The 15,570-nt window shown below is 39.9% G+C and overlaps 1 long non-coding RNA gene across 1 annotated transcript; it reads left to right on the forward strand.

Annotated features, from left to right (window-relative positions):
* The first annotated feature begins 5,533 nt into the window (after window positions 1-5,533).
* LOC141407224 (uncharacterized) lies at window positions 5,534-10,228 on the forward strand. Its single transcript, XR_012415254.1, has 2 exons — window positions 5,534-5,739; window positions 9,247-10,228. It is a non-coding gene; the product is annotated as an uncharacterized lncRNA (long non-coding RNA).
* The last annotated feature ends 5,342 nt before the right edge of the window (window positions 10,229-15,570 follow it).

Consider the following 15,570-nt stretch of genomic DNA (forward strand, 5'->3'; position numbering starts at 1 on the left):
ATAACTCATTTTTAAAAGAGTTTTTTTCTTTTTTTACTTCTAGTTTTAGATTCAACTGTAATAGTTCATAATAATCAATGTTTTGTAACAACGATGACTCCAACCTCACTCTGTCTAGATCTAGATTGTTACCCTACCAAAGTCCTTGCCCGTTGTGCTGCTAGAGGTGATTCATTCAAGAAATAAACTAAAGAAGAAGCAGTATGGCTCAGAGTCCCTAAGCCAAATGCTGTTGTTAAGGACTGTGAATGGTACAGGGTCTGCCTGCAGAGCCCCACGAGTGCCTGTGCTGTGCCTGTTGGACACCTTAGCATCACTCCTCACATAACCCTACCAGACAGTCACTTGCTCTCCTTTCATTTTAAAGATGAGCAAACCCAGGCCAAGAGCAGTTAAAAGAGCTCCTCAAGGTCACCCACAAGGTCATGTGCAGTTGCATAGGGCCCCATCCTCTGAAGGGGGCCCTGCATGATTGTATTAATGCTTTGCTATTGCCATTTTGAATTCTTAATGCATTTTGAACAGAGGGCTCTGTATTTCCACTGGGTTCTGCAAATTGTGTTCTGTTTACTGGCTACAAAGCTGATAAGAGTGGAGCTGGGATTCAAACCCAACTCTGTCAGGCCTCTCCTTAACTCTGTGTGTTCTTCTCACCATCGACCCCCAAGTGATTGAATTGAGGGAAGATTTTGTTATCACGGGTTCAGCTTCACTTGGTTGATATATTTGCAGGGGCCAGACAGAGATGTGCTCAAGGGACCAAATCCATTTGACCCATATCAAACATATAAAACTCAACACAAAATACTGTTTAATCATATGATCCAAAAGATCACAAAAAAGTAATTTACGTTTGTATGGTATGTTGACTTTCATTATCTGACATAATCCCTCTCATTTCCCTGTAAGTGGATGTTACTATCTCAAGTTTCAAGTGAAGAAACTGAGGCACAGAAAAAGTTAAATAACTTGCAGAGTTGGAGATAGCCAATGCAGCTGCATATCCAATTTTTCTCTCTTGAGATGAAAAGGATCCCTTTTTCCAGGTCTCACCTCAATATCCAGGTTTATAAATGATTCCTGGAATGGGATATAATTATTTCCAGGTATGCAGACTCACACTAATATCTGCCAACAAACAGTTAAAGAAAGGAGAAAAGTGTGCCATTTCCTTCTGAAAAAGAGCCCTGCCTCCCCCTTCATCTGTTAGAGTAGATGATGTGGCTTTCCGTCCATTGAGTGTCTCTAGGAAAGACTCAACTAGAAAAGCTCTGTGTGTACTCCAAAGGAGATGTTAAGTGGGGACCCCATAAAACTTAAGTAGAAGCAGGCATTTTTCCTGGAAAATACTCACTCTGATGTGGCCATATGTTATGTTTTACAGTGCTGCCTCAGCAACAGCAAAAAGAAAAACCTGCTGCCCCCAGATTCATGGCGTGGATTTGCAACCCATCAATCACCGGGAAAAATTATTTCAATAAAGCCCTCTCCAGAAGTCAAAGCAAGGCTATGGTGCGCTTGAGGAGTCTATAATCCAGAAACCACAGCTAGCCAACTTGTGAAAAGTAAATTCTAGGTGTTAAATATGACAGCTTCATCCTCTCTGGGGTTTGGAGGCATTCAGGTGAGTTCACCAAGAATATTGGGACTGCAGTGACCACAATGTGGGAGCCCCAGCTCTACTGCTTACTTGCAGTGCAATCTGAAAGAAGTTACCTTTTATTGTGGTGCTTCAAGTTCTTCAACTGAAACAATCCTGATCATAACAATCTCATACGTTTGCTGTAGGGATAAAGCAGACAATAGTAATATTTGAAAGCAAAGCATAAACATTCTTTAAAAAACCCGGAGAGTAAACTGTAATAACATAATGTAAATGTTGGTATTGCATTTGAGTTTCCAGACCCTGAAGGTGATCACATTAAGACTGCAGATTACCTGTAAAAAAAAAAAATATATATATATATATATATACAGTATAGAATTAAGGAACTCAGAGTTCCAGCAGGAAAGTTATGGCACAGTCCAGAAGAGGCAACTGAAGAGAGTTTAATGAAGGGCCTATTTACAAGGGGGGTGAGTAGGTTATGGGGACCAAAGGAAGGGTAGTGTAAATGCCTTTGGGTTTTCAGCTGCCTAGAAGGTTCTCTTCCAGAACCTGCAGAGAGCTACTGCTAGAGGATAGGACCTTAGGCAGAACATAGTCTGTGCCAGATTATGGGATGAGGAGGTTGGAAATTGACACTTGTACTCTCCTCTCACCATCTTCTGTTAGTGCCTTCCATGGGCTGAAACCAACTGGAAACCATAGAGCAAGGGAAGCCTTGGGTGCAGTTTCTAAGAGTCTGTCTGTGGGGCAGTAAACCGGGTGGAGAAGGGTGGAGAGTTGACTTGAAGAGGCACATAGAGAACACCTGGCGCAAGGGACATTAAAAAGCAGTGACTCCCATGTCTGGCTGATTCTTCAACTTCACTGGGGATTAATGTACATACTATATGCATACATCCATGCAGCCTTGTCCTTAGATATGCTAATTTCGAGAGCTGGCCTGAGGTTCACCAGGTGATCTTGATGATCGTACAGATGTGGGAACCACAAAAAGACGTTCATCGAGAGTGTTTCCATCCCCAGCATGTAATGGATGTGCAACAACACATGTGCTGCAAGAATCTGATCTCTTGAAGTGCTTGCCCGACTGCCTCCCACCCAGTTCAAAACAACCAGTGCTGATTGCACAGCTGCAATGCGCAAAGCACTGTAATTAGTTTTTCTGCATGGAATTTGCTTTCCAACCCCTGCAAATATATATATAAGATAGGGTCCACGGTACTCGAAGTTCCTTCATTTAGTGAGAATAAAATATTTTGTAAGAGTAGAAGGTTTTTATGAAACTTCAAAGCAGTAAGTGTAAGAGATTATTTTGTAAGTGCAAAGTAGGACAAATTTCACTGCTGGAAAGGGATAAAAAGAAGTCTTATTCACAGCAACTGGGTAGAATAGGTGACTCCTTACTATCCCCATTTCATAGATTGGCATGGTCCAGCAGCAGCTGCATTGTGACTTTCATGGGGCCTCCTCCATAAAAAAAAAAAAAAAAGATTATATTTTGGAATTACTTTGGTACAAAGACAAATATCATCCAGGCTGAATTATATTCACTTTTTTTCTTTTGATTAAAAAATGTAAAGCATTTATGTAGGCTGCTAAAAGTATCATGGGTCTTAAGCACCACGCCTGCTGTGCCAAATGGAGAAGTCAGCCCTGAGCATTAGGTGACGCACCTCCACACACACAGCTGGGAATCAAAATTCTCATCAGCTGTCAGGCTCTAGAGCTATGGCTGCACCTTAGGAGAAGCTGGGTTGCTCCCTCAAATCCCCACTCTCAGCTGGCACCCAGACGAGTTAAGTCAGAATCTCTGAGTATGGGGACAAGGCACCAGACATCAGAGGTCCCAGGTGATCCCAATGCGTAGACAAGGTTGACAGCTATGCTTGAAAGTCCTCTGTCCCATGCTGCTTCCTTTTTAAGGGAGCACAGAAGAGACTCATTGTCATATCCACCAGCTGATCTCACCTGTAACTAAGGCGAGGGTGTATATTTTGTATCAATGCATACACCTCCATCATCTTCCCCTGGTGTTCTCTCCAGCCTTTTCTTCCCTTCTCAGGCTCTCACCACAGGGCTCCTCCCTTCCTGGAAGAGATTTCATGTGTTCCTGCCTTAGCTCACATGGTTTCCTAATGTGTAATTCTCCTCTGCACCTACCTGGACTCAAATCCAGCCCTACCACAGCAGCAGGCCTTCTGTGCCTTCTCCAGGTGATGGATGCCTCTGAACCCATGCACAGTCTGTCTGCTCTCAGAGCCAGGCTTAGGGAGGGCCAGCTGGCAGCAGTGCTCTGGGCTTTCCAGGAGGCTGAGCAGTGGCTCAGGGAGGCAGCATTGGCGTCTGCTTTAGGACTGGGCTTCCTTTAGGCAATATCCCAACCAACCAACACCCTCGCACCCCCACAATGAGGAGGACTCCACTGGGCTGATCTATCCCCTTGGTCACTTTCATATTCACTTCAGTATTGTATTGCTTTTGGGTCACTTCAGATTCATTTCACCTGAATTCAGATGTTTGGGGAAGGGAGACAGCCAAGGTGTAAAATAATATTGGCCTGTATTTAAAAAGAGAGAATATAGGCCGGGCACCATGGCTCACGCCTGTAATCCCAGCACTTTGGGAGGCCGAAGCAGGCAGATCACCTGAGGACAGGAGTTCAAGACCAGCCTCGCCAACATGGTGAAACCCCATCTGTACTAAAAACTACAAAAATTAGCCGAGTGTGGTGGTGGGCACCTGTAATTCCAACTACTTGGGAGACTAAGCCAGGAGAATTGCTTGAACCTGAGAGGTGGAGGTTGTAGTGAGCCAAGATCGTGCCACTGCACTCCGGCCTGGGTGACAGAGGGAAACTCCATCTCAAATAAATAAATAAATCAATAAATAAATTAAAAAAAAGACAGCACACAAAATCAGAATGATGAGTCTTCCTCCAGGAAGATTAGTTTTTAATGAAAGAAAATCCACAGAGCACATCACTTGAACTTAGCAGTATTTGTTTATTCATTTACTGTGTCATAAATCTCTTTTTTGTGTTAATAAGAATACAGAATAAAGATTCTTGGCTATCAACTGATCAGCTAAGCTGATGGCCCAATTAATATTACATTTTATTATGTTCTATACTCAATTATAAGGACAGAGTTATTTTCTTGTATTTTCGTGCCATTAAAGTAAATAGATAAGGACTCTCTTGTCACTCAAATAAAATCCAAAGAATATTCCCATGGCTTACAGAGCCACGCATGAGCTGTCTCCTTGCTACTGCTGTAACTTAACACCTTCCTCTCTTCCTCTTTGCATGTGGCTCCAACCTCCTGACCTCCTGGCTGTTCCATGCCAAGCACGCTCCTCCCTCAGGACCTTTGCACTCCTGATTCCTTTTGTCTAGCATGTTCTTCCCCAGCCATATCCAAAGGGCTCACTTCCTCCCTTCAGTTAGAGTCTCTGCTCACTTCTCACTTTCTCAAAGAGAACTTCTCTGACCACCCCACATAAAATGGCCCCCTGCCTCCTCCACGACACATTCTCTTCATCTACCCAATTGGTCTTTCTTCACAACCCTCTAAGTGTGTTGAAATAGGTTCCTCCCATCTCAGGATAAGTACAATGGCTATCACCAGAGTGAATGTGAAACCCATCCCCACTGTCCCACACCTTAGGGAGAATTTTAAAAGAACATATGGGAAAATAGCTCCATGACTCAGCCATAGAAAGAATATACAAAGGTGTCAGAGAGGGTTTTGGGTAAGGCCTTATCTTCCCCGTATGGGACAGGCGTGTAACTATACTGTGAATCTTCCTCATGTTCTGATCTCCAGCCTTAGTGATGGAGGAATCTTTGCACTTCCTGCAGTCTAGAAGTGTCTGTCTCCTGCCTGAGAAATCTCAGGTGGCCCTAGGCAGCAGGATACAGGCATTTTCTCTGGGATCACATTGCACTCCAGGGTTTATCCGAACAATGATGCATGACTATGTGCTGTGAAGGTATGGAAGAAGATGGTGCAAGAAGCAGCAGCCATCGGAAATGCTGCCTGGGAGCAATGAGTGCCTGAGAAGCAAGGGCTGAGGGAGGCAGCCGAGGATCTCAGACTCAGCTAGAACCATCCATCTGCCAGGCCCAAGAGGTATGACATGGTGGTCAGTTCTTACCAGTGCTGATGACCTGAAACTGAAGTTAGGAGTTAGGGGAGGCTCCATGAGGAAAAAAGAGAGTACTATCCAAACCCTCCCACCATTGCAACTGGCCAGCCCACCGTCAGCTCCAGCTGAGAGGGGTTGGAAAAGGTTTGGTTTGGATTCAAGTTCATTTGATTCCTACAAAACAGTAGACATTCTAACTACTAAACCGAGATTCTATTTGTGACCACAAGGGATCACAAGACTTAATTTATTAGTTCGTTGTTCATTTGTTTGATTTTACCTGAGAATGAGTAGAAAAATCTTCAGCCTGCTGGAATGTTCATCAAGGGGCAGGAAAAGAACTACTCCTCTCTGAATATGTATGCTTTTCCTGAATATATTTAAAAGAAAGAGAGATAGTATTAATAGAAGGTGGTGATTGTTTAAGATACCAGTCCCATACTTACCAGCACCACTCACTTTATTTACATTTGCTTATTTGTTTATTATCTGCCCCCTCAAGAAGTATCCAACCCCAAGAGAAAAGTGATTCGTCCTTTTGGTTCACTGCTCTTTCTCTCTATCTCTATTTCCTAGAACAGAAGTGCATAGCAAAGGGTACAAGTTCAGTAAACCTTTTCTGAATGAGTGAATGAAATTATTTTACTGCTGGACTTACCTTTGCCCATCTGAAATGTATACTTTTATAAATGTATGGAAGTCAAGATTTGTGAAACACATTAAATAAATAACTGCTGACAATAATGGCAGTTCAATCTAATAAATATTTATTGAACACTCATTAGGAACCAAGGTCTGTGAAGGGCAAAAAGATTTTAAGTCTCCTCCAGTATTGGAGAAAAAACATGTACACTCAAAGTTATTTAGAGCTTTCTTTGGGCTTCCATCAAGCGAGAAGTCCTGTGCATTTGACTACTATGTTGGCTGTCTTAGGTTTTGTACTGTGACCTTAGAAGAGACACACACACACACACACACACACACACACACACACACACATTGAGAGAGAGAGAGAGAGAAAGGGAGAGAGAGAGAGAAGAGAGAAGAGAGACAGGAGGAAAGAAAGAGCGGGGGGAAATAGAAATACCAAAGCAACGTTGACCTTGCTTTGTAACCACATTCGTATATGCATTGCAGAAATGACAGTAAAATGTATGTGGAGAGGCTGCAATAAGTCAATGCGTTCTCGGCATAAAGCATTGTATCCTGAGCTCTTGCTCAGTGATGCCAGGTGCAGTAGCTAAACAAAGCTGATCCAAGACTTTTCCTTTTTTTCCCTAAAGCATCCAATTTATTCTGAGTCCCTGGAGTCATTACTAAAAAATAAATGGTATATATTTTTCTGACTTGTGAAGTTATTTAAACAGAGCATCGTCCAAAGTATGCAATTTAAATCATGTGTAGTAATGTACTTGATGAATTGTCTTTCTAAAGGCTACAGAATCTGCAAATAATTTGAACTTTTCTATATTGAGAAATAATTCTCTCATTGGGCCAAAATATTAGGAGATTTATTTTAAAAGTTAAGCTCTATTCGGCCGGGCGCAGTGGCTCACGCCTGTAATCCCAGCACTTTGGGAGGCCGAGGCAGGCGGATTGTGAGGTCAGGAGATCGAGACCATCCTGGCTAACACAGTGAAACCCCATCTCTACTAAAAACAACAACAACAAAAAATTAGCTGGGCGTGGTGGCGGGCACCTGCAGTCCCTGTTACTCAGGAGGCTGAGGCAGGAGAATGGCATGAACCCGGGAGGAGGTGGTTGCAGTGAACAGAGATGCCACCACTGCACTTCAGCCTGGACAGCAGAGAGAGACTCTGTCCCCCTACAAAAAAGTTAAGCTCTATTTATATAAGTAAATACAGTAAGTAAGTACAATCACCAGAATTGTGTAGAAGAACATGTAACGATAGGGAAGTGTGTCCATGGGCTGTTGTTGAGAGAGCAAAAGTAGATTCCAGGGCAGGGGCTATGTTGTGATCCGGAACAGTGTTTTCATGCTTTGTTGACAGTGTTCCATACTTAGAAAGAAATTAGTGACATAGTGCATAGCCCCCAACCCTGCCCCCCGACACACACCTGAAGTAGAGTTTCACAATACCCAGACTCTCTTTTCTTATTTCATTTCTTTTTTTCATGTAATGGGAATTTTATGAAACCTCTATTCTCTTCTCTTATCTGTTCCTTTTTAATGCTGGTCACCACACCTAAATCAATGTTGTGACATTTTAATGTGGGTCACAACCTGTAAGTTGAAAGCCACTGACAGAGAAGATGAACAGCAGCCACCTACTGAGTGAGTGCTACGCTACACCAATTTACATGAATTAAAACAGCTCATTTGGCCACAATCTTATCATGCAGTGATGACTTTTAGCCCCATTTTATAGTTGAGGTAAGCATGGCAGAGAAAGTAAAATAACTAATACAAATTATTGAAACTGGAAAGTCATGATGCCAAAACTTTTCGTCATTCTCGTCTTGCCAGGGATATTGTGTATAATATTACATTTAATCAGTCCTTAACACATATGGAAGAACAAAGTCTGGAGATCCGCACCAGAATGGAGCCAGGGGTTGTCTCTGATTGTGGAATATGGGTGATTTCTTCCTTCTGCTTGTATGTATTTCCACTCTTAAAATTAAAACATTACTTCAGTAATAAGATAGCTTATGGTATTTACTTGATCAGTTTCTTTCTTTTTTTTTTTTTTTTTTTACCTATTTCTGAACTCAGTAACAATATTGTTGGAAGAACTCATCCTGTTCCACAATTTTTTATTCTTCTAAATGTTTCTGAACATCCTCTTGAGAGTCTCTAAGCAATTTAGTTATTGAGAGAGGTTTTATAAAGTGATTTCCATGATCATTGATGGCTCCTCTGACTTCTGAGGGTTGTTAATCAGTAGAAATCAAGTGTTAAGGTCAGAGTTCTTGTTCAATCATTAGAGAGGAAATTCACATATGTCCTTTATTTGTAGAATATTATGTATGTATGTCATTATGAAAATTATGAGGACGCTTTTGCTGTCTTTCATGCTCATTTTGTCCTTGCCAATTTCACTGGGAAGTTCTGATGTAGACAGGGGTTAGGAAAACAAATTTCATGTAAAAGCATTGTCCTTTGTGTCGCAGCTTATGTGTGACTTCTCCAGTGAGATCTTCCTCCCCGCAACAAGAAAATGCCAGACTCCACTATTGCACATCCCCACAGGGCTGTGCATTCCCTCTTTTAGGTAATCATCACAATTAAAATAGTTTGTTTAAAAGCTGTCTTCATGACTTGTCTGTCTGTTGCATGAGGGCAGAACTGTGTCCCTCTGGCTCCCAGCTCTCTACCAAGCCCTTGCTCGTTGTCTAGCGAGTCACAGTAATTCAGTAACTATTTATCGAATGAATGAATATGTGCATAATGAATGTATCTACAGATGAATGACTAAATAAATGAAATATGAGAAACACATTTTTTAAATTCCCCCTTTTTTTTTCAGGTAAAGTACATTGAAGACCATGCTTTCAACTGAATCCTACAGGATTAATAAGGGCTTTCAAATTTGCCCTCCAAGGACCACAGTGATGGTCCAATTTACTCAAGCTTGAGTAGGGAAGACCATTTGTAACATAAAAAATATACACATCTCAACCTAATAGAAAATAACTTCCATCTTCTATGAACAAGAAGCCCTCATAAGAATAGGTATTCCTACATACAGCAACTCCCCAGTCCCCAGGGGTTTTTAGCCACAGCATGAACTCAAGAAGACTCAACAATCTAACTTTCATTTACCTGCTGAACCTCATCCAAAATGCAATACATACTTTTTCTCAACAACTTTCTTCCTGAATTAGAGAACAGTAAATTTTAAAAGTTTCACATTTTGTTGTCTTTATTATTGATATTGATACAAGTATAAGTAATTCCACACAAGGCATGGTTACTAATAAGTGGTGCTCATCCATTTCTGGAAAATGTAACATAGAAAGTAATTGTAGCATTGAGAAAGCATTAAATTAGGTCAACTATGGAATTTTGGGGAAAAAGGGTCAATTTAAAGAAGTCGTTTAAGGCTGGGCACAGTGGCTCAAGCCTGTAATCCCAGTACTTTGGGAGGCCGAGGCAGGCACATTGCTTGAGTGCACGAGTTAGAAACCAGCCTGGGAAATATGGCAAAACCCTATCTCTACGAAAAATACAAAAATTAGCCAGGCATAGTGGCGGGCACCTGTGGACCCAGCTACTTGGGAGGCTGAGGTGGGAGCCTCCCAGGCTTGAGTCAGGGAGGTGAAAATTGCAGTGAGCCCAGATCGCACCACTGCACACCTGCCTGGGCAATAGAGACCCTGTCTACCCCCTAAAAGAAAATTCCTGTAAAACAATGTTTGAAACATTCACATGCTACTTCAAGATTGCACATTAGATTTGTATGTCTAAATAAGACAATTGGTGTGTTGTACATTTTAACAAAGAACAAATTGATGCTAACATCTTTACTTTTATTAAAATTATAAAAATCAATATTATCAAAATTATATCTACTTTAATTTTTAGAAGATCAGATATGTTATTGACATATGGATATCCTACTCATGGTTGAGAACTTCCATATTAACTTTTTAAACTAATATATTGACTTTTGTGGCTAAATAGATGTTTTGTTTCACAATGGCTAAACATTAAATGTCATCCAATTCCTAAAGTATTTTGAGCTTAAGGAGAAAGAGCATATGTTATGATAATTCTGTGTTTTGTTTGTAATAATGAAAATTTAAGTTTAAAGATTATGAAAATTTATCTGGAATTTGTGGTGCACTGGAAGCTGACTCACACCAGTTTGTGGGAGCTGATTGGACACAAATTATCCCAGTGACATCACGTTGGTAGACTTTAATCAACCATATTTGGAGTATTTATACCATGGATATTGACAAATTCTATAAATCAAGGCACCTTCTCTGGAGAGCTGGTTAATATACATTTGCTCACACAGCGATAAGTACAACAAAAAGATCTGTGACCATGGTTGAGTTTTGCAGTATAGTGTATGATTTCCCATGTTCTTGGCAACAAGCCTCATTTTACGTGATCTTATCTCAAGAAATGTATTCATGGAAGCACTAGACACTACAGACTCAACAGCTAAGTGAGTTCCTTAGATTGAATATATTATAAGTCATACTTCCTGCCTTGAGTCATGCTTATCTCATAAGTGAAAAGACAAATTGTCATGTCTCTTTTAACAAATGTAATTCTTTTGGCAAAGCTTTTAAAAAGTAAGTCTTTAAAAAATTATCATTTATAGACATTTTGACATGAAAGTTAAAAGTGTAATGATATATTTTCAAACCTTTCAAATATCTTTGAACTCTGGGAAAGTGATCTGGTAATACAGCTGGAAATGTTCCTTGCTGATGTCACCTTGTGCCTATATCTTTACTGACCTATGGCCACAATTTCTCAGCTTAGCGTACCAACACATGCCCTGTGGGCTTCAGCTACTAAAATAGCATATCTACACCTGAACATTGAGCATATATTCATTTCAGTAATCACGTTCTCACCTTAACTGGTGAATTGTCATTTATTAGTGGGTCTTAACGTTCAATAACTTATGGTTAGGTTTGTATAATTACTATATATTAAACTCTAGCTACTTCTAGAAAATTCAGATTACCCCTGGAAAAAAAAGAGCTATCTTAGAAAATCAGAATATATGGTCATTCTATTTAGATGAGAAGAGTTACTGTATTGGAATTCAAAGGACCTGTTTGCTCTCTTAATAATACGACAACCTAGCCTCCAAAAGAGAGTTGACGTAGGACAGGTGGCTACTCTTACAGTCTGAGATCCTTCTCATCACCCTAACCACCTTCTTTGCAGAAGAGAAAGGAAACATTCTAACATTTTGCTGTAACTCTCCTGTGAAAATATTTGTACTTTTGAAGGTGGATGGTTCTTAGGAAACTGTCTCTATTTCTTCACTTACAATTGATCTGCTTATAATTTCTCTCTTAGGGTACATTTTAATCATTTATCTTTTATTAAGAAATCACTGTAGAGATTCTCAAATTTACTTGTGGAAAATTACAAATGGCTTCTTTAGGTATTTTTCTTCAGGTGCTTATATCTTCCCTTTGTTATTTTTTCTTTAGCTTTTTCAAAAAATTTCTTTACTAATTTCTTGAATTAGATAAGTAATATATTTTATATAAATTTTGCTTGTTTATTAGCAAAACATTTACAACCATGAATTTTCCTCTGACAACAGCTTTGTCTTATTGAATCAAATGCAAAGTTTTCATTATTGTTCTTTTCGATATATTGTGAAAATTGATTTTAATTTCCTCTTAGAGTTGCATAGGTGGTTATATTAAAATTTTTTGGTGATAAATTTTTTATATTGTTTTTTGTTCTATTGGAGATATTAAGACTTTTTTTTTCTTTTCTTTTCTTTTCTTTTTTTTTTTTTTTTTTTATAGAGTTTTGCTCTTTTTTCCTGTGCTGGAGTGCAATGGTACAATCTCAGCTCACTGCAACCTCTGCCTCCTGGGTTCAAGCAATTCTCCTGCCTCAGTCTCCCAAGTAGCTGGGATTATAGGCACGCACCACCATGCCCGGCTCATTTTGTATTTTTACTAGAGACACAGTTTCACCATGTTGGCCAATCTGGCCTCGAACTCCTGACTGCAGGTGATCTGCCCGACTTGGGCTTCCAAAGTGCTGGGATTACAGGCCTGAGCCACTGCACCCAGCTGAGACATCTTAAACCTTATTTTATCTTGTCACTTGTCCATCAAGATGGTACAGTGGCTACCTACTGGCAACAGCATTCACCATTCAGCAAATAACTATCAAACACCTACTGTGTCTTTATGTTGTGATAAGTGCTAGAAATAAAATAGTAAGAAAATAGAGACATGATCCCTGATCCCACAGCATTTATACAAGTGTGGGAGACAAAAAACAAAGTATCTAAAACACAATTATAACTGCAGTAAGTCCCTGATGCTGTGATTACATAATAGGGAATATGACTCACTTAAGATGTTAAAAAATATGTTCAGAAAGGAACTGGTATTGAGTTGAGGTCTAAAGAATGGTAGAGGTAGTACAGGATGGGAGTGTTCCAGCAGAGATAACACACAAAGCCCCTAGAGTAGGAGGAAGAGCCGGGCTGCTCCAGCAACTGAGATAAGACGACATGCCTGCAAAGAACGAGGGGCCGGATGCTAGAAGATCATGCTGGGGAAGGGTGTTGGTAGACTAGTTGGAGGCTATTGCAGTGGGACAGTAGCTTGAGTGATGGTGTCCAAAGAGAGAGAAATATATAGATTTAAAACTTATTTAGGAAACAAATCAGAAACAGGTTATGTGTTGCACTATTAATGAATGGGGTAAGGGTCATGGAACAATCCCAATAAACCTGGTTCCTCAGTCTGATTTTCAGTGTAGCTTCCCTACCCCACTGATCTTACCTACCATGACTCCCGATATTCTCCCATTGGGAAGCCCCATCCTTTTCACATGTCCCAATAACCTCCAATCCAATGTCTGTGTCCACACTTCTTCCCTTGTCTAGAAAGCGTTACCCCTGGGCACCCATCCACATCCAAGAGAGGTGCGAAAACATTTTTTATATAAATGGATGTGTTGTTTTTCGCACAACTTCTTTTCATCTTGTGATCCTTCTCCTATTTTGTCAGTGTATTTAATGCTTCGTGGAAAGGATATTCTAGCAGAAAACAGGCTATTGCATTTCAAAAGCTTAGGCCTTGAAAAGACTCATAGAAGAGAACAGTGACCTCTAAACAGGAGTATACAAGCCAAACCACTGGAATGTGGGAAGAAAATATTAGCTTTGCTAATACAAAGGGATTGACATTGATACCTGCATGAGGTCACATCTTGCTTAGTGAAGTAACCTATGAGAAGATCGGGATTTATATGCCAGTGAGTATGGCCCATCCTCATTTTTTCTTTCACTATATGCATGCACTCTAGTTTCTTGGTACTGGTTTAATGGTCTTTGGATTATATTTCTTAAACTTAATGGAACCAGCTTTCCAAAAAATGGACAGTCGGCTTTAAAAGATTTTTAAAAAGAAATTTTTGTTCAAAAATAGTACTATGATATATTCACAAGAGAGAAATAAGGAAATAGCAGAGCCGACACATCTACTCCCGGGATGAGTTGTCAGCTACCTCATGGGTTTAAAAAAGATAATTTCATCAGAATTGAAAAAAAGTCAGCCAAACTATTTCGAAGTTATTAAAACTGTTGGAAATATAGTTTTAAATCTAACACCATGAGCAGTATATATACACACACACACACACACACACACACACACATATATAAAATCTCTGAGATAGCAATTAGTAACAACAATGTAGTATATAGGAATGTATGTATTTTCTCAGAGCATGCCTTTTTATTGGTAATTGTTCACGATCAAAAACAATTTACAAGGCCGAGCATGGTGGCTCATGCCTGTAATCCCAGCACTTTGGGAGACCAAGGTGGGCAGATCACTTGAGCCCAGGAGTTTGAGACCAACCTGAGCAACATAACAAGACCCCATCTCTTAATTTTTTTTTTAAACAAATTGCAGGCATAAAGAATATTTGATGAATCATGGCCTAACTCCCCACTCACTGAGCCTATAAGATATTCTTCATATCATAGGGGTGAGAGGAGAATTTTAATAGAATTTAGGGCTTAGATTATGGTGTACTTCTGTGAAAGAAGCCCCATATCCTGGCCTACCTGGGTAAGTCACTTTGATAGTGAGATGACTCACTCGCTGAGCACTGAGAGGCTTGTGTTTGTTAGTGCAAGCCTAGAAGAGCTTCACAGATTGCTTCGATTTGCAAAGGGGTGTCAGAATCACAGAACTAGCTAAGAGCACTTAGGAGGGGGCATGGATATAGCAAGAAGAGTTGCTGAACCAGAGAGGTTTTAGCTGAAAAGAGAGATGCTGCAACAGCAACCTGCAGTGAGCAGAATATGGAACTTAGACAATCAACATCACATTTGTGGCTCCTAAACATCCATGTCTTGTATTTATTTCCAGTCATCTGTTGTTTTTTGTTGCCTAGACTGGAATCTTCTTGAGATTAAACTGATTTCTTAGAAACGTTTTTGTACCTTCAAAGTGCCTAGAGCGTTGATTGAGACATGTCGGTGATCGTTTAGGGCTTACTGATTGTTAGTACATTGACCTTTAGAAGGAATCAATGTATTATCCATCTATTTCAAATGCTATCAATGATGTTAGTTCTGAGAAGAAACTAACCAGCAACAGCCACTGATTTGGCCTCAGAATCCGTAGTATTTATTGATTACTTGCTTTTAACAAGAATCCACAAATGGACAAACCCTCAGGAACAGTTCCTAATCCAGAAGAACCTTTGTTTTATTTTAACAGTGCAACTATTGGCTTATAGAGCCCTAGTAATTTATTTAATGTCATCCAAGGGAAGGAGTGACAGAAAACCAGATTTTTCATCTTTACTCTTTCTAGGCAGAAATCGAGGTAGTGGTAGAATGTTTGGCTTTAAAAGCCAACTACTAAAAATAAAAGCAGGATTTGTATGCTTATTAATTTGTATACTGCTTATTAATTATTTTTAGTTTATTATTGGTGGTTCTCTTTTTTAAAGCAAAATAAGTAATATTTTCAGTGTTCATTACCTTCTCAAGAGAGAGACAAACTGATGCCTACACCTTGATGCTTTATATATCTGCTTCAAAAACAGCTTTTGTCTAATTTGTCTCTATTACATCAATTGCTTGTGATTTTACATAATCCCATGA

This window comes from Macaca fascicularis, chromosome 7, assembly GCF_037993035.2.
Source record: "Macaca fascicularis isolate 582-1 chromosome 7, T2T-MFA8v1.1".
Lineage (NCBI taxonomy): Eukaryota > Metazoa > Chordata > Mammalia > Primates > Cercopithecidae > Macaca > Macaca fascicularis.